Raw genomic sequence first — 24,522 nt, 5'->3', positions numbered from 1 at the left:
TTGCTTTTGCAGTATGCTTTGGTCATTGTCCATCTGCACTGTGAAGCGCCGTCCAATGAGTTTTGAAGCATTTGGCAGAATCTGAGCAGATAATATAGCCCTGAACACTTCAGAATTCATCCTGCTGCTTTTGTCAGCAGTCACATCATCAATAAATACAAGAGAACCAGCAGCCATACCTGCCCATGCCATAACATGCTTCACAGATGAGGTGGTGTACTTCATGAGCAGTTCATTCCCTTCTCCATACTCTTCTCTTCCCATCATTCTGGTACAAGTTGATCTTTGTCTCATCTGTCCATAGGATGTTGTTCCAGAACTGGTTCTTTAGATGTTTTTTGGCAAACTCAAATCTGGTCTTCCTGTTTCCTGTTTCCATCTTGTGGTAAACCCACTGTATTTACTCTGGTGAAGTCTTCTCCTGATTGTTGACTTTGACACAGATACGCCTACCTCCTGGAGGGAGTTCTTGATCTGGCCAACTGTTGTGAAGGGGTTTTTCTTCACCAGGGAAAGAATTCTTCTGTCATGCACCACAGTGGTTTTCCGTGGTCTTCCGGGCCTTTTGATGTTCCTGAGCTCACCAGTGCGTTCTTTCTTTTTAAGAATGTACTAAATAGTTGATTTGTCAACACCTAATGTTTTTGATATCTCTTTGATTGGTTTGTTTTGATTTCTAAGGAAAAACTGAAGGCAAAACACCCCAAGAACAAGCAGGAACTAAAGACAGCTGCAGTGCAGGCCTGGCAGAGCATCTCCAGGGAAGAAACCCAGCATCTGCTGATGTCTATGGGTTCCAGACTTCAGGCAGTCATTGACTGCAAAGGATTTGCAACCAAGTATTGAAACTCACAATTTAATTCATGATTATGTTAGTTAGCCCCTTAAATTGGGGGAACCACATATAAAAACAAATGTAATTCCTACATCGTTCCCCCAATTTGGATGTAACTACCCTAAATTAAAGATGAAGTCCACACTTAAACCACATCTTGATTGTTTCCTTTCAAATCCATTGTGGTGGCGTACAGAGCTAAAATTATGACAATTGTGTCACTGTCCAAATATTTATGGACCTAACTGTAATTACTATAATTTGAGAAATAGTTATTAATTTTGATTGACTGGAAAACAAATCACAAAACAAAACTAAACTTTCCTTGCACTGAGAAAAAGATTGATCGTTTGCATGAATAGATGAGTTGACAAATTAAAACATAGATGCAGATTGTACAGACAGGTTTCTCATTGGAGTAATATCACCATTTTATCTGAGTTAGATGAACTGATCCTGGAATCTGAAAATACTTACTCTGTATCTCTAAAAAAGGTGGACACTTTTCAGAAACAATGGCATGTGAAAGCTTTTTATCTGTGTTTTTGCTGTACACAAATCTCTTTGTCTCTCTCTATAGATAGCTCTCTCTCTCACACACATTGCCTCAATCTACTCTAATGATTTGTGTCTGGTAACTATCCAAACTATTCGCTCTTTAAAGTTTTCAGCATTTTGGGTTTAACCCAGCATTACATTTTGAAAGCCATGTAGACAGAGCATTGGAATATAAAAAAATAAGAAGAGAAAGTATCCAGCAGATTTGTTTCTGGCGGGATTAGTCGAACGGCACTTAGCGCTTACCATTTAGGTCCATCTGTTCCCAGTTCAAATCCATACACAAACAATCATGAAGCAGTGTGGAAGTGGGCATTTGGGTGCTCGCTTCCACCGCAGTTAAAAATAGATTTTGCCAATAGAAGCGGTGATTCCAGCCTTCACGTTTGGCAACTCGGAGTTGTTGATATTGTGCTCCACACAATGTATTTAAAGCAACGGCGTTGTCAACCTGTGGGGCAGAAATAGGCCTGTTGCAGAGTTTTGGCTGCCTCACTGGAATGAGTCATTTTCCTGGTTCTTACAAAATGAAACTATATTCTTCTGCCTCATCAGGAAGGACACGTGTAACTCCTTTGATACTTGAGATGAGATGGATGAGGTGCTGTACTGTGGACCCAGACAACAAGGGGAGTGGAAGGGAGGAAGAAGAGAAAAGGAAGACGATCATCTGTGAATCACCAATGCAGCTAACCAAATTGAATAAGAAGAAACATGAGAAAGTGTCCAATCCAGGGGAGACCATTCGCCACATCGTGCTCATTTGGTGTCCATTAATAACTAAGTGATCAAGGATCCTATCCAGTCTGTTTTTGAATGTTCCCAAATTGTCTCTTCAGCCACATCGCTGGGGAGTTTGTTCAGATTGTGACGCCTCTCTGTGTGAAGAAGTGTCTCCTGCTTTCTGTCTTGAACGCCTTGAAGCCCAATTTCCATTTGTGTCCCCGGGTGCGTGTGTCCCTGCTGATCTGGAAAAGCTCCTCTGGTTTGATGTTCTCGATAACTTTCATGATTTTGAAGACTTGGATCAAGTCCCCATGTAGTCTCCTCTGTTCCAGGGTGAAAAGGTTCAGGTCCTCAGTCTCTCAGTAGGACATTCCCTTCAGACCTGGAATAAGTCTGGTTGCTCTCCTCTGAACTGCCTCTAGAGCAGTGATATCTTTCTTGAAGTGTGGAGCCCAGAACTGCACACAGTATCCAGATGAGCTCTAACTAGTGTTGTCATTCATGTCTTTTTGTGGTTGGAAATACATTAGGTAAACCTAGGAGATCCCAGGGCTGATGGGACATCTCATATTTTACCGTTAATCTTAAGCCAAAAACCAAATCAATCACATTTCCTCCACATGAAGAAGAAGAAGAAGAAGAAGAAAAAGAAGAAGAAGAAGAAGAAGAGAGTTTTTTACCTGAAGATCTTCATTAAGATTCATTAGAAGGATGTTACCAAATCGATGATGTTCAATAGTGAACTTCGATGAAGTTGCCCCTTACAATACTGTTACAAAAAGCGATCAAAGCAGGACCATTCCTGAAATGACGCTACATTTTTTCATTGTACTGTCCTCTGTAAATTATCCTGAGGAAAAAAAAGAGCGAACACTCTTATACCTTAGAGTAATAAATATGTGCAATGGGATTTGTATCCAAGATCATATCAGCTTCCTAAAATCTCATTAACTTATGGTAAAAATGACATTCTCATATGCTGCTGCATGCACTTGTATCTCGTTGCCGATTGCTGCATGTCAATTAGATAGGATCTTTGGTTTCAGGAAAAGCAATGGGAGATGCCAATAAAGAGCACTCTGAGCTGAGATTGTGTGCATGATTGATGTCGCATTGTGTAATGTGTGTCTGGGGTAATATTCAAATAGGAACAGGTATTCAGCAAGATGTTTGGAGAGACAGGCTTATCTGGGGCCTTTTACTAGATAAACAGAAACACCTGCAGTTTAGAATGGAAATATTCAGTGTCAAATCTTTATAGCGTTTAAAAAAAATTAAAACCCATCATCGATAATGACAGAGAGAGAGAGAGAGAGAGAGAGAGAGAGAGAGCAGACAACACAAGGGTTCAATTTACAAGCAGGCCAACTAATAATCCATCTTACAGCTGCTGTATGTTGCACATTTATATGTATATCTAAAGGCATTAATATATATCACATATGCTTTTTGGGAAATACTTAAGCCGAATGCCTTGAGCTGAAGTTTTTGTCTTTTTCCAAAGTGGAGGACACCTGCTTTGTCCTTTGCATCATTGCCCCTTAAATAGATTTCAAATGCTTTAATGCTTCAAGGTCTGGAGCCTTGAAACTTTGCATACTTTGCATAATTCTGACCTTCGCATTTCAGAAAGGCATTAAGGGTTTTGCCGTTACGGTGAGTGAAATATTAAATGGTGAGAATTAAATGGATTTTTTGTTTTAATTACTATCTTTTCAAAACCATGAGACCCATGACCCAGAATCTATCATTGCCACATATGGTGTGTTTCTCTCAAAAGAGTCTCAGAGAACGTGTTAACAGTGCACAGAACATAATAAAATGAGCTATGCAGTTAGTTTTGATAAACCACAGTTCCACTTGTTTAAACTGAGGACACACTGTCTGGGGTGAGATGGAGTAAGACATTATGGGCAGAGGCGCCACTACTTGTATTATCAAGATTATCTGAAAAAATAAAAATGTTAATATAGTTAAACAATATAGTTAGAAGTTGCCAAAGACAGACAGGGCAGGTGAGAGAGAGCTACCTTGTTGTGTTTCTACTTTCAGACAGCCTTAGCATTCCTAATCTTGTTTTTATTTTGCCTTAATTAAAGTTAATCTTGTCTCTAATTTGCCTTAATTGAAGTTAATTCAATAAAGCTGCTGTGTTGGTTATAGGAAATAGATTGAAGGAAAGGAGATCTAGTCCACTATGACTATGGAGCCGGGCACTGATTATTGGGGGGGGAATTTCACGTTCTCTTAACATTGGGGAGGGACGTGTCTCCCCCACCCGCCCCTAAAGCTATGCATAAGTATCCCAGCTGAGTAAAATCAGGTTTGAACCTTTTATCTGAACCTCTGAACTGTAGATAAGCCCGTATGTCTCTGTGGCAGAAGTTCTCAGTTACACAGACTTTATTAAAACAATGTTTCCCAACCCACGGCCCGGCGGGGAGCTAGTTCATATAGTGCCATCGCACGGCGCCGTTGTCTCGCAAGTCTGAGGTAAACGTATAACTTTAACCTTCTCATATCTTCACATACTGCCGGATCCAGACCCATAATGATTCCTGACAGTCCCGATTCTCCCCCTAATGAAAAACAACAGGAGTGGAAGAAATGAAAATCAGTGCTGACAGCATGGGTAGGCAGCTTGAAGGTTAACCATACCATAAGTGCTGTTTCTAAGGTTACGTTAATTTTGAAATTCACACTGGATTTGAAATTACTGGGAAAAGGCTTCCTTTTGACATTCAAGATTCATACAACAGGACGGTGACATATCTCATGAATGAACTGCAGCTGTAAAGCTTAAACACCTCGTATAGAGAGCAAACAAGTCAACAGCGCAAGTGAGGTTTACTTAATACTCACTAGCGTCCAAGATACTCTTCCCTATGGTGCATGATGTGTCTGTTTACACTGCATCACCCTTCACTGATACATCGCTCACAGCAAAGGTGAAACAATGTCTTGAGCGCTTACAAGACACACCATGCCTTGACAGCAGCCCCACGATAAAAAAGCTGATAATAAATTCTGATGTCACACTGGTTCTCTCTCACATGACTCTCCAGCTTGATGACATCAGCAACAACGAGGTTTCAGCCCAACCCTTCCATCAAAGACATCTCCCTCCGATACTATATGACCCAGTGTCTGTGGCTCAGCTGGCTCTGACCTCAGCAGCCATTGTCCATGGCTCAAGGGAATCTCCAGCACAAAGTCTGTCTGGGAAGTCACCCTTGTACTCGCCTCGGAGTGACCGAGCTGACGGGGAGGATCAGATATGATCAGCAACATATTGTTCTTGGCTGAAGACTGAAATAGCGTGTGTCAGCTAGCATAGCTTTATTTGGTCGGGAAAAGACTCCACTCGGAAATGTGATTGTAGTGCACCAGTACTTCGGCAAGCTTTCTGTGTGAAGAAGTGTCTCCTGTTTTCTGTCTTGAATGCCTTGAAGCCCAATTTCCATTTGTGTCCCCGGGTGCGTGTGTCCCTGCTGATCTGGAAAAGCTCCTCTGGTTTGATGTGGTCGATGCCTTTCATGATTTTGAAGACTTGAATTAAATCCCCATGTAGTCTCCTCTGTTCCAGGGTGAAGATCGGCAAGCTTTCCTTTTGTTCGTGAGCCCTCTCAATTTGGCAGTGCTGGCCTAATAAACTCCCTCACTTGCGATCAGGTGTCCCATACGGTTTGATTAATTAGTTCATGTTACAGTCCGCTCACATGGCAGGGAAGGCCCTGTAGTTACATTATAAAGACTGTCCCCTGTAAACAGCTCCAGGCTCACAGTTCAGAGTGTAAATGTATAATTTACAAGCAGGCTAAACACTCAGATCTACATAGAGCACTTTGTAATCAGATTACACAATGGCATGACAGCGGAAGGCATTGATCCCGCTGTCTGCCTCAGGCTAGGTGCAGAACAAGCAGCTCTGGTGTTTTTTATTCGCTGCAGAGACATGAAAGGAGGGTCAGAGCCGTCCTCACACGCGCCGAAGCTGCCGGTGTGTATGAATGGATGAATGCTCGTCTGCAGGACTGGGCTGTGAGTTGTGGGAGCGATAGGGGTGTTGCATTATGCAGGCTGCAGTGAGAACATGGGCTGGGGGGGTTGAGCGATGCATGCGTCAGGTGGGAGGCGAACACGGCCTGAGTGAACACCTCCGAGTGGAAGTGTATGTTCAGGAGGGAGATGGGGTGTTAGTGTCTGAGTGTATTAGACATCGTGGTGGAGATCAGGAGCAGGGTTCAAAATGTAGGTTTTATATCTGGCTAGAAACAAACATTCTCAACAGTGCACCCTGATACCCATAGAAAGCAAATGTGAATTGAATCTTGAGCATCATCACATATTCCAGAGACTGTAGGGGAAACGTACCCGTGTCTTATGTCTGCTTTGAGATTTGAACATGGGGAACACTCCCAGAGAACCCAGATAAAACACATTTGCCTTTGTGTTTTAAAATTTAAAATGACTTTATATTAAATCATCCTTTTGTAAAAGATGAGTTTGAAGGCAAGGACCTCAGAAGATTCACATTCAAGCAGCCTCACTGTTATCGAATCCATTTTGGCTCCCGTTTGGTTCAGGTGCTCCGTGTTTCCGATATCGTGCTGAAAGCTGTGGCAGCTAATTGGAAGCATCTGTGCATAAACTGCATGCAAAGATGAACAGAACCAGATTACTTCAATGGGGAAGCAAATCCCGCTGTCGCCGAGCAGAAGATAAGACAATGCTCTCCCCACCCTCCCCCATTATAATTATTTATTCACTCTAAAACTGGACAAGGCAGGGATTCAGACGTGACAATGGCATGACCATTATTGTGCGGCGCATCCTCTTTTCCGTGTTTCAGCTCTCGGCTTGGCTGGATTACATTAAATTCCACCTTGTCGAATATAATATAACTCCAAAGGCAGTTTTAAAACATGTCACTTATCTCTTATAGGAGAAAAAAAAGTTATCATATTAAACTGAGCCTCTTCCCCGTGTTTGTCTGTTTTGTGTCGCATACATATTACCTCTATGACTGGGTTGCTTGTTTTAATGGGGAAGATGCTTAATTCCTAGAAAAAAATAATATAATACTTCATTTTCATTATGCTTAATATATTCTTAACCGCAGGAGTCAAGTTCCTACACTCAGTTAAAGAAATCAAATTTGAGACTTGATTCTAAGATGCTAAGTAATCTTTTCAGTGTCACTATGAATTACCTCACGCAGACAGATATTAATATTTGTAAATGCAAAACAGCACAAGGCTTATGAAGATAAGACTTTGTGTGGTATGTATTATTGAACAAATTAAGAATACATTAGCCAATTCACTCATTATAACTCAGAGCTGTAATCAGACCTTTATGTTTTGAAGGAACAAAAGCAACAACAGAGATCTCTGAAGGCCTCCGTTGGATTTCGCCTCCAATGTCTCTCTCTGGAAATCCTCGTTCAGCTTTATTCTGCACATTTCTTTGCTTTCTTCCTGCCGGCTTCAGAATATGTTTTAATTTCTGTCTCTTAGGATCTAGACCAGTATTTATTTATCCCAACAGTGATTCACCTGTTAACAATGTAGTTCATATGGCTCAGGGACACTCCTGGTCTTGATGGCCTTGCAGTTAGTCGTGACAATTGCATCTCAGGTTGTTTTTCCTGATTTACTGCTCCAGTGCATCCCATAGGTGTTCTACAGGGCTAAGGTCATGACTCTGAGAAGTTTATTGCAAGTTTCCAGCTCTATTCTCTGCGTTTCACTCCTAGGTGTGTGGGATGATAAATTATAGATCTTAGGAAATGTCAACTATCCTCTCCACATTTTCTCTGTAGTCCAAAATATCGCAATACACAGTGACTATTGTGATGCCATTAAAATACAATGGACTTCTACATTAAACATGGCGTCTGATGCAAACAATTACCCATGGTGTGAGGCTGGTTACATTGCTTTTTGGTCGAACACTATGTAGGTAACAGAGTTTGGAGAAATAGTCCTGGCTCTGCAGGGCGTTCGTCTCCTATGCGCTCCAGACTATACACACCATACCTCTTTTTCCTAAAACTGTCCCAACACGGTCTGTGTGTAATTGTAATTGTCCCCTTGTTGAGCAAATTTATGACATGCTATTTCTGCTCGTTTTTAGCCGGTAACCGAGTTTGGCTTGTGTTTTATTTTTCCCCGGGAAATATCTGAATGCAGGATGACAGGAAAGGCTATTATGATGAATAGCCTTTTAAAACTATGAAGTACTTTGTTTTTTTGCCCGCGTGATGGATTGGTTTTTGGCCTGTAAGCGTCAACACCATTAGCTATACACTTTCACCGCTGGCATGTGCGCCTGCAGAAACACATCCCAGGAATGGGGATTGCAGGCAGAACGGCACACAGCTAGGTCGGTAATCGGATTGGAGGAAAAGACTAATTATAATATATTTAAATCTCCAGCGCATAACAATGTGCGTAACCCCAATCGTGTTTTATTTTATGGATGGCCGTTCTGTCTCGTTTCAAAGTACTTTACAAAGAGTCGTGTTACACGCCATGCCATTATTGTTCGCGTTATTAGTTCTACAACACCGATGCTGGCCTACATCACAGAAAACTCGTCCTCCACTCTAATGATACCATCGTCACCGACTCATTCATGTGAGCAAAACCACCGCGTTGCACTGGGTGACCTAGAAACACTTGTGCTGTAAAACACTACAGACAACAAAATAAACCGTGTCTCCTCATCCACAGGGTACCTTTTGCATATTAAACCTGAACGATCAGTCAAAAATATAAATCAATTCATTAAAATATCACTGGTAATGAAAACAATCCATAAATAAAGAGATTTCTAAGACCTTAGAATACTTGTCAGCGCAACCGCAAGAAAAAGGCGAAAATGGGAGGTCAGTTACGAAGAGGCACAGCGGACAACCACTCTGCCCTCAGTCGTGCCATCCAAACTCTCTCACACCCCCACACCACCCCCATACCGTTATACACTTTAACACAAAACCGTGTTGAATATTTTATTTTTCACGGGTGCAGATTCCAAAACTCAGTGAAATGAGAAAATGTGACAATGTTACAATTTGATTAGGGGCAGGTGACCGATTGATCTGATACAGGGGTGTATAAAGGTCTCTCCTTTCAACACCCCCCAGGAAAGACTTCTTCTACTGACTGGACTCGACCGGAGGTCGGTCTGTACAGGCCAAGCCTGAGATGTTGGCGTTGGCTGGGACTGAGTTTGTTGTTTGGCCTCAAAATAGGTCTGGTAACCTACTGATGCAGTACAACAGTGTGGGGGGTGAGGTCTCTCGTTTTGACATGCAATATTTTATCACCGTTCAGCATAAATACTCTAAATATTATTGAGGCATTAGGCCAATTCATTGAAGAGCTAGATTCTTAAGGAAAACAATCACAATTAATGAAGTGTAAATGTACATCGATCAGCCATAAAATTATGACCACTGACAGGTGAAGTGAATAACACTGATAATCTCGTTATCATGGCACCTGTCAGTGGGTGGGATATATTAGGCAGCAAGTGAACATTTTGTCCTCAAAGTTGATGTGTTAGAAGCAGGAAAAATGGGCAAGCGTAAGGATCTGAGCGACTTTGACAACGGTCAAATTGTGATGGCTAGACGACTGGGTCAGAGCATCTCCAAAATTGCAGCTCTTGTGGGGTGTTCCCGCTCTGCAGTGGTCAGTACCTATCAAAAGTGTCCAAGGATGGAAAGCGGTGAACCGGTGACAGGGTCATGTGGCCAAGGCTCATTGATGCACGTGGGGAGCGAAGGCTGGCCCGTGTGGTCCGATCCAACAGACGAGCTACTGTAGCTCAAATTGATGAAAAAGTGAATGCTGGTTCTGATAGAAAGGTGTCAGAACACACAGCGCATCACAGTTTGTTGCATATGGGGCTGCGTAGCCGCAGACCAGTCAGGGTGCCCATGCTGACCCCTGTCCACTGCCGAAAGCGCCTACAATGGGCACGTGAGCATCAGAACTGGACCATGGAGCAATGGAAGAAGGTGGCCTGGTCTGATGAATCACGAGTTCAAGGTGTTGACTTGGCCTCCAAATTCCCCAGATCTCAATCCAATCGAGCATCTGTGGGATGTGCTGGACAAACAAGTCCGATCCATGGAGGCCCCACCTTGAACTTACAGGACTTAAAGGATCTGCTGCTAACGTCTTGGTGCCAGATACCACAGCACACCTTCAGAGGTCTATTGGAGTCCATGCCTTGACGGGTCATGAGGCAAAAGGGGGACCTACACAATATTAGGCAGGTGGTCATAATGTTATGGCTGATCGGTGTATAAAACAACCAGATCTGACAAAAATAAGTATGATTTAGGGATTCAGGCGCAGATAGAAAGGTTCTCATGGTTACATTTAGGTTTAACAATGCCTGTAACTATTACCTTTACAAAAGATACACAACCAGCACTTTGTAATGTACTGTGTGTGAAAATGGTCTGTATTGTATGTTCTGCATTCCCTGAAAACACAATCCACAAACAAAGAATGTGTTCTTGACACAGGTGATGTAAAACTAAAGATAAACAGACACACAAACACACAAAAAAAACCAAGAAAGGAACCCAGGCAATATGCTATCACCACATTATATATTGCATTTCTAAGTGAAGTCTGCAAAACACTTTGGGTTCATCAACGTGGCGAGCGGCATCAATCTCGGCGTTATCTCCAGGCTGTAGGCTTCGAGAGGAGCCCTCCGACTCGGAGACACTCGTTCACCGCTGACAGTAATGAGGCGGCCGGGCTGTTGTCAGGTCGGAGGCACATACCTCGGTGAGCTCAGCGCCGCGAATAACAATGTTAGCTCTGCAGCTTTCAGCCACGCTGCCTGTCGTTAGAGCCGCGGCTGCACTCTCTCTCCAGCATCATTAAGATTTAATGGCCAATATGAAATGGGATCCTATCATCAGAATGAAGGATAACTGCATCGGCCAGGCAATATGATAGCATAATCAGAACTGCTCAGAGGCTTGACAGTAATAAGGGAAAGAATGCATGAGTGGTAAACACTGGAGGGATGGAGGGAGAGGGAGAGAGAGAGGGAGAGAGAAAGGGAGGGAGGGAGGGATCAGAATTAGCAAAATAAAACTGGAAAAACAGAAGGAAACTTAAAAATAAAAGTGTTTCTTCCACATTCAGGATAAATGAGCTTCCTCTTTCTCTGCTACAGAAGAATCACCACCTCTCAAACACAAAAGAGCAGCCGTGCTGGGACAGGGAGGCTCCGGTCTAAATGTCTTTATCAGCCATAGACACAAGCGCTGCCAATCTCCGGCTGCATGGACAGCGCGGCCCACATTGGAGGCTCGGAGTGACAGGTAGAAACGACTATATATATGAATCTGATATCGTTTTAAAATCTGTACTATATTGATATTTGTAGTCCAAACCTGACAACAGGCAAGATACATTGTAGCATCTTATTTATTGTTATTGTTGTTGTTGTTAGTATTAGTACTAATCTATACCCAATCTACACTCAGCTAGGGACAACATGTAATTACCTCAATTACTACTTCATTCAGCATTTCCTCCTCCTTCAGTTTAAACTCAGGGGCCTCATGGACTGACACACCCAGGGGCCACGTTCCACAGACACGTGTGGACACACAGCAGGGGCCATTGGGAGCAGATGGCGAGAGCAATACTAATAATAATAATAAAAACAAAACTGAAAGAAATGACAAGGACGTTTTCACTTTTCATAAAATAAAAAGCTCAGAGATAATCCGATCCTGCGAAGAGAGGTATTCCCAGCGCAGAACCTACAGCTGTTCAGCTGCCGTGACTGATGAACAGCGTCTTCGCATCGGGGCTGGAGATATAAACTCCCGGACGTGATCCCACATGGCATCACAGACATAACAGTTTTGCGCACACACAACGAGATGTAACAAATTAGCTTTTCACTCCGTTTGAAGAGCTTTAAAGAGTTTGAGTGTTTTGTTGTAAACTTAATTAACAAGTCCGGCGAGGACCCAGTCGAGGCCTGTCTGTGTGAATATTGTGCAGGAGGACAGCAGCGCGTCCTTGCTTAAGTAAGTAAGGGATTCCCAGTTTAATAATGTTCTCCACAACCAAACCGTGAAATGAAAACATGTTGGAAATTGGTTATTGTTTACATCTGACAAGCCTCTGGTGTTTGTTACCAATCTTGTTGGGGATTTAAAATGCAAAATGCCGTTTGAGAGAAGAGTAATGTATCATACACAGTGTGGAGAAATAGCGATACACTGCGGAGGTTCCCACAATAACATTCTGCCAATCACTGCAGGCTGATAGAGTTGGGAAGGAAGAGATGAATGAACTATTTACAATTACAGGTGTAAGACTACAGTCAGATTACAAAACCAAAAGGCAATTAGAAACATAAGAACATAATAAAGTGTCCAATCGAGAGGACGCCATTCGCTCCATGCTCGTTTGGTGTCCATTAATAACTAAGTGATCCAAGGATCCTATCCAGTCTGTTCCCAAATTGTCTCTTCAGTCACATCGCTGGGGAGTTTGTTCAGATTGTGATGCCTCTCTGTGTGAAGAAGTGTCTCCTGTTTTCTGTCTTGACTTGGATCAAGTCCCCACGTAGTCTCCTCTGTTCCAGGGTGAAAAGGTTCAGTTCCTCAGTCTCTCAGTAGGACGTTTCCTTCAGACCTGGAATAAGTCTGGTTGCTCTCCTCTGAACTGCCTCTAGAGCAGCGATATCTTTCTTGAAGTGTGGAGCCCAGAACTGTCAACAGTATCCAGATGAGCTCTAACTAGTGCATTGTACAGTCTGAACATCACTGCCCTTGTTCTCAATTCGACACACAGCAATAACACTATTGTTAAGCAGAACGCATTTTTTAAAAGAGAAAACGCTTTTTATTGATGGGTAAAGTTATCAGATCTAGGACTTCATTTTTCCGACATGGACATGTGATCTATTCGAGATTACACCTATATTGTAATGTAGGGGGACTAACTGAAGGAAAACGTGAGGTTAATTATGAACTCTTTACACTGTCAATGTCTGGATTCAGTCAGTCTGATAAGAAACGCCATGGGGGGAAGGGGGTGCAAGCTCCCAGGCTAATCATTTCTGTGTTGTGCAGTTGTGGGTAATTGTTGTGCTCTTGAAGCTGTGCAGTTGAGGACTGCACACTCACACTGTGCTTGCTAGTTTGCTCTGTCAGTCATTAGCTCATAGTGTATTTAAATAACATCTGCGGTCTGTGGCTGGGATTAAATCAAAACTTTGATCCGCCCGTTAATTGCAAATAATAACCCACTACTTGACGCCGTTTTTTTTCTTTTCTGCGTACAAGAGAGGATCCTCAGTTAAAAACAAAAGATGCCACAGAGGACAGGTTTATAATTTGTGTTTAGCAGGTGGTCCAAAGCCCAGCCTATGTGTCTTTCATCCCCAGCCAGCTCTTACACACGCTGTGATACATTTAAAATAGATGCTACTAATAAGAAAGACGACCAACTTGTTTAAAAGACTTATGAGACAGATTTGTCATAAGTCAAGCAGATCCTGTATGGAACCTGTGCATTAGTCTTCCAATATGAAAGTGGCTTAAATCAGTATGCCAGGCGTTCATACTTTGAGTACATATATAAGTATTGTATATATGCTTTCCATATGCGTGGTGACTTAGTGCATTATTTAATAGGTTCATAAAAAATTGCACACACTCCCACGGGGACGAGTTCAATACTTCGAGAATCTCCGAGTGCCGATTATAGTTTTAGTGTTAAATTAAGTGCTAAAATGCACTTTGCACTTACGGCTATTTATTCGAATTAGTACAAAGGCAATGCAATTAATCAAATATAATTTTTCCTATGGGCTTTTCAAATGTGTTTTCTTTATATACTCTCTCTCGCCATTTCTTTGCTTTTCCCCCAGTCTATCCCTCGTGCTGGGAGAGAACAGAGTAAAGGCCACCGACAAGGGTAGGGCTGTAAAACCGATCCATTTTCGATAGGAATCATGTAAATTCCAATACTCTCTCTGTTCCCGGGGGTCAAATTTAAGGATCAAATATTAAGTCAAAGAGACACTATTTTTTTGGCCCTGTGTAGCTGCTTTTAGTGCAGCCCATTAAAAATTCATCGGCTGAGTCAGAAGTGTTTTGTTCGGCCTGTGGAGTCGCGGGTTGTGGGCCGACTCCCCGGGCTGCAGCTCTGTGGGGGTGTTGTTGTGTGTGTGTGTAGGGGGGTATGATGGGTCACCAGCCGCGTTAAGGACACTCTGTCTTAAGGACCGCTGACTTTCTGCAGAGTTTGCAGGAAACACACATGGAAGGTCATTCTTACTCAAAGTGTGGTAAAAACAAACGAACAAACAAAAACAAAAGATAAAGCAGCAACTTTCAGAGTGTGATTTTATGTTGTTGTAATCGAGAAGCTGTGACGATGAGCAGAGCTGTTTCTAGGCATAAGTGACATGAGCAGCCGCTTAGGGCCCCCAGCCGCTAGGGGGGCCCCCTAGAAAAAATGAATAAATAATAAATTCAATATATTTTCAATTATTTTCAGATTAGATTTTATGTTTGATCATTGAATCAAACATAAGTTATGCACTAGAAACCTGTCATCAATCTGGTTTTGGTATGTATTGGGTGATTGCATTGCGATGCAACCAAATTATAATGGTGGAAAAAAGACCAATGCTGACATTTATGTGTAGCTATACCTAACTGTTTTTTTTTGTTACTTTAACTGGACAGTCCAAGTTCACCTTACCTGCCACGAAATAACGTTTTATTATAACATGGTGGCTGTATTTGCCTCTGTAGCGAGTTTTACCTGCAAGAGGTTTGTTCTTTTTTCTTTTTTTCTGCCTCTGAAAATCTGTGCTATAACACTGCAACCTAGTTCTGCAGCATCAATTATCAAGTTAGCTAATTAGCTAGTAAGTTAAAATCAGCAAATGGGATTTGGCAATTGTAGCTTGATTAAACTGTACGTTGCGCCTTCCAAGGGGGGTGCAGGAGTTTGGTAGTTCTTCTGTTCAAAGGAACAGTGACGTTCTTGTACAGTGTCCACGGGTAGTCTGAAAGGTATAATAATAATTTATTTAGGAGCACATTATTATATAACGTAAATATATACAGTAAATTCAGTAGTGTGCTTTGAGAGAACTGACCGTTTTGTGAGAAAGGGAGAAAGGCGTCCAATACAAGCCGCAGTGAGGGAAGCAGCGGAGGTTCCAACAAAAGTCGAAAATATGACGAAACTTATTTAAAACTGGACTTTACATGGAGCGTCTTCTCAGCGTTAACTGCAATTCAAATTAAATTGCGCTCCTGGCTTTCTTTTGAAGATGACATATGTGTCTGAATTGCAACCCCGAATCCCATTACTTTGTGCATTGAGGAAACAAACACACCCCTCCCACTGGTAAGGTAGGAATAATGAATATTATACAGAATTAATCTTTAATTGGTTTGTGTCATGTATCTTAAATGGTTGTAATTTTTTAGTTTAGTTAAATCAGGACCTTTGTTGACTGACAGGCTTCAGACTACACATGATGGGGTTCTGCTGACTAGGACTGAGCCTGGGGCAAAAATGTGTAAACCACTCAACATATGTCATTGTATATAATGGGGTCAGTAAAAAAAAGTGAAGGGGGCCCCCCCAAATCATATCCTGCTTAGGGCCCCCAAAAGGCTAGAAACAGCCCTGGCGACGAGGTCTGAAGCATCTCTTGGTGATCATCTCTGAACCTCACATGTCCGAGATTTCTGTTTACCGCTAAAACACGGCCGCTAAATCATATTAGTGGGCAAAGCGGGCCCAACTTGGATGCCCTTTGCTGTCAAGAAACTTGCGTCGTGGCTTGTGAACGTAGTTAGAAAGAAATACGTGACTAGAATAAATATGAAATTCAAATGTCTGATGAAAAAGTACTAAATTGTATATGCGTAATGCACGTCCTCTTGGGTGGTGGGCCCGGTCTGTAACTCGGGCCCCAAACTGTCCTGCATTTTTATGAATCATCAGGAAAGGGAAGTTTGTGCCCCATTAGGAATTATAGGTCAAAACCAGCCTGGCATCCCATCCATTAACTGCAGGACAGAGCTCGGCCCATAATTCAATAGAGGTTTGCTCCAAAACACAATATTTTAGATACATTTCCATTTATCTTGAATTTGCATTTTTATACCAAGACGACCCTTTCCATTTAAAATGTACTCAAGAAAAAAACAAATACAAAACCCGGGCCATATGAAAGTATAAATGTTGCCACAGAAATATCTTTCCTGCTGGGTTAGGCTTAAATTTTTTTTTGTATGATTCAGATTAATATTCAATAATACTCGCTCTACTATGAATAATCCTACACATCTTTCAAGATGCTGTTCTTCTGTGACACAAGGCCCGAGAAGCCGCCCTCCACATTAATCCTGCCAGCGTTTCATCATAATCCTGTGCTTTCTTTAGAAGGTGTCACCATCAATAACTAAACAAATCAGTAGGTTTTTTATTATTTTATTCACCTGTCTGATTTATATTGTGTCTGTCTGAAAGGACGCGTCCTTGGGAGCCGCGTCTCGCTTCGCAATGGTGTCCTGAACCGCTGGGCCAGGTTTCAGAGCCGATTCAGATCAGACTGCAGCTGCCGAAAACAGACGGGTTTACAAGTTGCCACAGAGAGACACAGGAGAGTACAGGAGAGAGGCAGCCATCTTGTTGTTTGACTACTTTCAGATGGTCTTAGCATTCCTGATTTTGTTTTAACTACCTTAATTGAAGTTAATCTTGTCTGTGGTTTGCCTTAATTGAGGTCAATTCAGTGCAGCTGCTGAGTTGGTGAAAGTAGATAGGTTGTAGAAGGGAGATTTAGTCAAGGACTAACAGGAATTCTGTTCAGTGAGTTCTGCCGGGTGGATTCATTTGGAGCCAGTTCGGTGTGATTTGGAGGCAGGTAGACAAAAGGGAACTTAAAACTGCTGTCGAGACAACAAAAAGTCAAGCAGTTGACCAGGGGACAGAAACCCCAAAAATAAAAACTTGCAAAATTTAAAAGCATGTGGCCACTACAGTGTCAGGGGCACAACCCCTAGAGACACCCCAAGAGCTAGAAATGTCCAACAGGCAGGCATTCAGGGTAATGTAAGTAGATGGATTATGAACTGGTTGATGTTTAGGAAACAGAGGGTGTCGATTAGAGGAGTCGCTTCTAACTGGAGTGAGGTCGTTAGTGGAGTTCCACAGGGATCAGTACTAGGGCCTTTGCTTTTTCTAATCTATATTAATGATCTGGGCTCTGGGATAGTTAGCAAACTTGTCAAATTTGCAGATGATACTTAAATAGGTGGCTCAGCAGATACAATCTCGGCAGCACAGGCTATTCAGAGGGACTTCGATAATATTCAGTTGTGGGCCGACACCTGGCAGTGTAAGGTAATACATGCAGGTAACAGAAATGTCCACTGTAATCACACTATGGGAGGAATAGAACTAGATGAAGTAACGCATGAGAAAGACCTAGGAGTCTATGTGGACTCCTCACTTTCTCCATCCAAACAATGTGGGGAAGCAATAAAAAAGGCAAACACAATGCTAGGGTATATTGTCAAAAGTGTAGAGTTGAGAACAAGGGCAGTGATGTTCAGACTGTACAATGCACTAGTTAGAGCTCATCTGGATACTGTGGACAGTTCTGGGCTCCACACTTCAAGAAAGATATCGCTGCTCTAGAGGCAGTTCAGAGGAGAGCAACCAGACTTATTCCAGGTCTGAAGGGAAAGTCCTACTGAGAGACTGAGGACCTGAACCTTTTCACCCTGGAACAGAGGAGACTACATGGGGACTTGATCCAAGTCTTCAAAATCATGAAAGGCATCGACCACATCAAACCAGAGGAGCTTTTCCAGATCAGCAGGGACACACGCACCCGGGGACACAAATGGAAATTGGGCTTCAAGGCATTCAAGACAGAAAACAGGAGACACTTCTTCACACAGAGAGGTGTCACAATCTGAACAAACTCCCCAGCGATGTGGCTGAAGAGACAATTTGGGAACATTCAAAAACAGACTGGATAGGATCCTTGATCACTTAGTTATTAATGGACACCAAACGAGCACGATGGGGCGAATGGCCTCCTCACGATTGGAAACTTTCTTAAGTTCTCATGTTGTTTAATAGATGGACTGCTGTTATTGTAGCAGGAGATTGTCTGTAGGTGCAATATTATATTTTCATATGAATTAAAGTCTATATTGTCTTCCTCTCTTTCTCTTCCACTTCTTTTATATATCATTACACAGATAGTTTCATATAATGTATTCTCTTTACAATGGAAACTCAACATTTACACCAAACTCAAGTCTACATAATAATAGAGCTGGGAGATGTGACAGAGTAAGAGAAAGAAATGAGGGAGATATCAATCTAAGTTACCACTGAAACATCAGCAAGTTTCCAAGAACATATGACCTGGCTGCTGGACACAAGGATAAACACCACCTTTGCGTGTTTTTCGCTATAGTCTGTGTGAACTGCTTTGTATGTCGCATAATTTAAGACTTGAATACCACGCATCGCATGGAGGCAGCTGCAAAAGAGCACAGCATTTTGGTTTCACAGTCCCTTCAGGCAGACGCTTTTTAAACGGGCCAATTCGCTACTCAAATAAAAGATCAGCATAATCGCTAAGATCCTCAGCTGAGAGGCAATTGAAAAGTCTTTCATCTCTGTTCTTATTACGCCCTCAACCCTCAATTCCCCACGACGAGATCTGTCGTCTCCTGCAAATACAAGTCAGGTAACATTTGCTGTAATACCTTTACAAGAGTCAAGACATATCGGTGAGTCCTACTCTTCCCACATGTGCGTAGACATTCACAGACCTCGGCAGATGCTGCGTGGAAACGTTTCAAGAGCATCTATAGCGTTGTTTACCATCCTGGTTAATAAGCACTTAATTATATTGTGGATAATATGCAAGCGTTTATTTCCCTCAGATTAGCGAAGGGTTGGAGCCGTGGTGCGACACGCTGAGAGCACCTGCTCATCTCCTACACAGCGGCGTGGAAATTAAGCTGGGCTTGCACCCCAAAAAATCCACAGAAATAAATCAATTCAAATACAACTGCACATATCTTTACCCACTTTCTTTAACAAGGAACAAACACCACCTACAGAGAACAGAGAAACTGAAAGATACAACAGACAGCATTGTTAGTGTGAGAACAACATCTGGGAAAAGTGTTGAGATAATCTTTTCTTTTGTAACCTGTATATATGCCTCATTTTAATAAACATATACAAATTACGTTCGGAGCTTTAATAATACAACATCAACAGTTAACAGCAACACCAAGTCCTTGAAACGGTGTCGTTACAGCAGAGTTTTTAGATCAGGGATTTGAAGCCATTGATATGTTTTATACGTATTTCACTATTATTTAAGTAACATTTAGTTTAAATCCTAATGACTTATGACCTGTTCTTTACCGAACACTTGGCGCTGGGCTGACACATCACCTTGTCCGCGGGCTGATGGCTCCAGTGAAAAATGACAGCCATTGTGAAGAATTAAAACCTGTGGGGTTAATCAAACATCGGAAGGTGGGCGGCTCCACGGCGCCTGAGCCCTCCAGGAGGAAGACCCTGCGGTGATGGTGTCAGGTATCAAGAGGGACGAGATATGGAGGGTAGCGTGTGGTCAATCGACTCGTCTTTGTGCCAACTTTGACGCACGGCATTATGCCACAGAGAAATTTATAGAAACACTTACAAAGAGGAATCGATAAAAGATTACGTGGACACAAATGAAGTGTTATTCTTTCAGGGCACAGTCGAGTTCTGCGGTGAGAAACAAAAAAAACGGTTAATAAGAAGCAGGGAGACCACAGTAAAAACACAATAAAGAGTGTGTGGCAAGGACCCTCATAATCACACATTCTCCTCTTCTGAAGGGTGGCTCTGCGTGCCGGCATCCCCGTCTGTGTCATTACAGGGAGGCAGGAAAACCACAGTCTTCTTCATTTAATTCGACATCAGTCCTTAATCCTCCGCCAATACTCAGCTGGAATCAAGGCACATAGAAGAGACTGCGTACTGAACAGGTTGCAGGGATTCCCTGATCTGAGAGGGTATCGCAGTTCTGTATTTAACGTAAGTGGATTGAGTTGAGGTTAAGTATTAAACTAACCTCTCAGTCTGAATACCACAGCAGAATATGAAAGGAATATGAATAGCCGATCGAAACAATCAGCTGACGAGAGATCATTATAATTCAGGTCCTTGGGGTCACAGGTTACAGATAAGCCGTGAGGCTCCTCCTCAATCCCACTACGAAGGAAGTGGTTGCATCGTATTGTTCGTGCCTTTTCTCATCTCACACTTTCTAATCCTGAACATGAAATAATCTTTTAAAGTCACATAATGGCAGGAGCCCGGAATAAATCCTGCAGAGGCCAGATCTGGTGGGATGCACGCTTGTAACCACGTCTAGTTGCTTCTTTGAGGAACACATTATAGGATACAATGGTTAATGATACAATTCTCCGTGTTATTTTCTCTACCAGGCCAAACAAACAACACAATTATGCAAGGAAGTTTGAGTCCAGTGTGAAACGCATGCTCTTACACACACTCACACTGTGGCAAAGGAAGTGTGATTCTTCGTGATCCACACACAGGCACAATGACTCAGTATTGAGGGGTCGTAGCGCCTGGCTCTGCCTCCGCCGGCCCCCGGGAGTCCACACCTCTGTCTCACTCGATCAATCCTTCCTGAGTCTTGCCATCGTCACACCAGAACTTGGCCTTGGCTGGGCTGAGACTGATGCACTTGTCTCTGCTCTCCCGTTGTGTGGTGACACAATTCGGAGTAGGCGTTGTTGGTCCGTCTGTGCCTTTGTGTCCCTATTCAGAGGCAGTAGAAAAAAAAAAGACTTTTATACCAGTAGAAATAATCACCGAAAACTGCAGAAAATGGCACCTTTGAGTTCTTTATGTCTGCAGAGATCCCGTTGAGATTTGTAACTCATATAATATTCAGTCCAGAAAGAAACCACAGAGGAGAGAGGCACAATCTGAGGCTCGGTGCAGATTTAATGAGGGCAGGACTCCTGTAATGTACGTATTTTCACAGCTTCGGAAACACCTTCCCCTCAAAGTCTAAAGTGAGATCAGAAGCATTTTATAGGGCCTTTATTGGACCTTACAGCAGGATCCTGTGTCGACAAACTAAAGCAGAGACCAGCTGCAGAATGCAATTTAAACCCTGCAGCAGGGCCAAACAAGGGCAGGCAAAACGTGTGTACCCTGCGCTCGGCAAGGACGCTGAAGGAGATGTTTTAAGTGACACTGAAGTCGCTAAAGCAAACAAAAAGAGGTGGAGGACTATAGGAAAACAGATGATTAAAGTCCTAGCTGTGTAAGGGAGCATTTCTTCTTTTTCTGCAGCCAGACCCTGTCAAGTGAAACTGCAACAGATACCCCACTGCTCAGGGAGGCTGGTCCGATATGAAATATACATCAGGTTTTCACGAAAAAACACTTTCTGATAAGAAGAAGGTATTGATTGATACCTTTAGGTCAACATCTCTCTCTCTCTCTCCCTCTCATTAAATCCCTTCACTGCCGAGACTGCTGCAGGGCGGCGCACTGCTCCTGTGCACCTCAGAGACGGCGTTTTCCCCGAGGCTGTATATCATGAAGCTAATTTAAGTATGCAATGTTTGAACAGCGATCACGTCAGTAGTCCTTAGCCATCATTTTGTTTTACCTCCAGTGATTAAAGCAATCTTCATTTCAGATTGACTCTATTGCTCTGCAGATTTTTTCAATTTCTTTTGTGTTACCTTTTCCATTATACATGTCTAAAATACACAAAATCACAAAAGACACAATCAGTGAGCAGGACAGGCGAGAGGAGCGGCAATAACTCAACACAAAGACTGTTTTTAGGCCTTTCCTTCAGGTTGTCTCACTGCCTCATCCTTGTGCATCCTCTCATCCTCTCATCCTCATCACTGGAGACACAAGGACTTTAAATCCTTCTTAAATTCAATTAACCAATTAACTCAATTGCTTTGCACTGCACAGGGACTGGGGAGGGAGAACACAAATGAAAAGATGCGAAGTGATCCGTGAATATAATTCAAGTCGCCACAGTGAGAAACATGCAGCGGGCTGAGACCGTATGTTCCCTATTATTGCCGTCTGTATTTTTGACGAATACATTTGCTCCTGCTAATTGACTTGTTCAACAACAACTGGAAGAATTAAAACTTTTGTTCTGTGAAATTCATACACACTGCCTTAACTGTTTTCATATTCGTGCGGCGCTAATGTGCTTCCGCCGCACACTTCCCGACAACGGTAATGAGAATTGTTTTGTGCAGCTATGGTTAATGGAATAATTTGTTTTCAGTGCAAATTAACTTAAACAGCAGCAGCAACCACAGATGAGAAACGTCTGAACACACGACTAGCAGGCTTTGCAACACATAAATAAAAGTACAGAAGTTCACATGATTCGCACGGATCCTTTTAACACTTGCAGGTATTCAGACAGAGTGTGTTCTTGCTGTACTTCAACTTCAACAGCTTCAGGAATGTCATTTTAACACAACAGCAGCAAAATTAGGATGGACAACTACCTGTAACACTCAGGAGTCTTCTGCCCAGTCTTGTGACATCCTGTTTATCTTTGTTTCTCATTTTACCTTCATCTGCCATCAAAACCGAGATATTTATGATCAGTTTACCTTTGTCAATCAATAATAGCACCCCTCTATTAAAACTCTTCGGCTTTTTGGCATCCCTGGCCATTAAAAGTGTCAGCTGCGGAGGATACCCAGCCGGGGCTGCGTTGTGCAACTGCGAATATGAAGTGGTGTAGCTCATTGTCAGAGGAGTGTGATGACGGGATGATATAGTAACTGTGCCGAGCGTGTGCGTGCTTCCTCGCAGTAACAGAAGATAAGTGGGCAGGGCTCTGTTATTGAAGATGACAAGTATGCAATCCGCCCAACTTGGGAAAATGACCTTTAAGTTTCTTCTGTTTTTTTCTTCTCCTTCTTCTAGGAATCAGGAACCCTTTCATCACACGCCACTCAGGAAATGTCATTTGTCTGGCATGTAATACAAAATCTCTCAGCTCTAGAGAGATATATTCCCTTTGACATGTTTGTGTTGGGGGGGAAATAAAAGACAGCCGTTCAGAATGGTCTTTAAATATGTTGCACGTCAGCCCACCAGTCTGACCAAGGGTCTTTTAGCACCGTCAGGAAGTGTGACAGGTATGATAAGGCTTTGTTTGAAATCTAAACACATCCATAGCGCTTTAATGAAGACGAGGATGATTTAGCAGACACCTTTATTGAATGTAACTGACATTTAATGATTAAAATAAAGTGTATATGTAATAAATAGACAATGACATGTATACACAACTGAAATAAAAGGAAGTGGACAGATACACTCGGCACAAAGGAACTTATTGGCAAATAATACATACGATTTGAATAAACAAACACAAACATATAACACGTTCGATATAGCATGTGTTGACACTCTGGGCATGAGTCAACATTACATGACTATACAACAGATTATACTATCTTCTAATTAATACATATACAAGAGAATGATACAACACAGTCTGTACAACTACATTACAATTGAATATAATATCACAAAATGTCAACACGCCATGCAAGGAAACATACATGTACACCAAACACATGATCCCCTCAGAAAGGGGCGTTATATGACGCATAGATTTGAAGGGAAGCTGAAAAGAAAAAAGGAAAGAAAAGATGTATTTAAATAGCTCATTCTCCACAGAATCAGATAGCAGTTCTTCACATCAACGTGCTATTTTTATTGTTATTGAAACAAATGCGCCCCCTCTCCCAACACACACACACACATTATTTTAAAAGGTCTCTCTAATAGCTGCAGGAAGAGGACTGTTAATCATTGTGTTTCTTGTTTTTTCGTTCCATTCTCAGCGCATAATCCATTTTAATTTAATATATTACACCCATAAACCTCTATCATTGACCAGCAACTTAATCCCTTCCCCATAAAACTCCTGTGCTCACAAATCAAAATGTAAAATGGATTATGATGATTCACATCCGCCTTCCTGATCGAGGGAGGGGTTTATTTAAATCAGCGCCGGGCTCCCTGGACCCAGCCGGACCGGAACCGTGGCTGACGTGGCGCCTGCGTCCCTCGGAGGTCACACGTGTGGCCTGTTGATCTTTATTCATCCTGCTGGAGGCGGTGGAGTTAGTGGACACGCACTTAACATTTAAGATACTGCCGCTATTAATTTCGTGCACGCAACGCTGATGATGCACATTAAATGGCTCTAAAGAAAAGGGGAAGAAGAAATTA

Source organism: Amia ocellicauda, chromosome 16, assembly GCF_036373705.1.
Source record: "Amia ocellicauda isolate fAmiCal2 chromosome 16, fAmiCal2.hap1, whole genome shotgun sequence".
NCBI classification, from domain to species: Eukaryota; Metazoa; Chordata; class Actinopteri; order Amiiformes; family Amiidae; genus Amia; species Amia ocellicauda.
The sequence above is the reverse complement of the archived record's forward strand: the minus strand, read 5'-3'. Positions refer to the sequence as shown.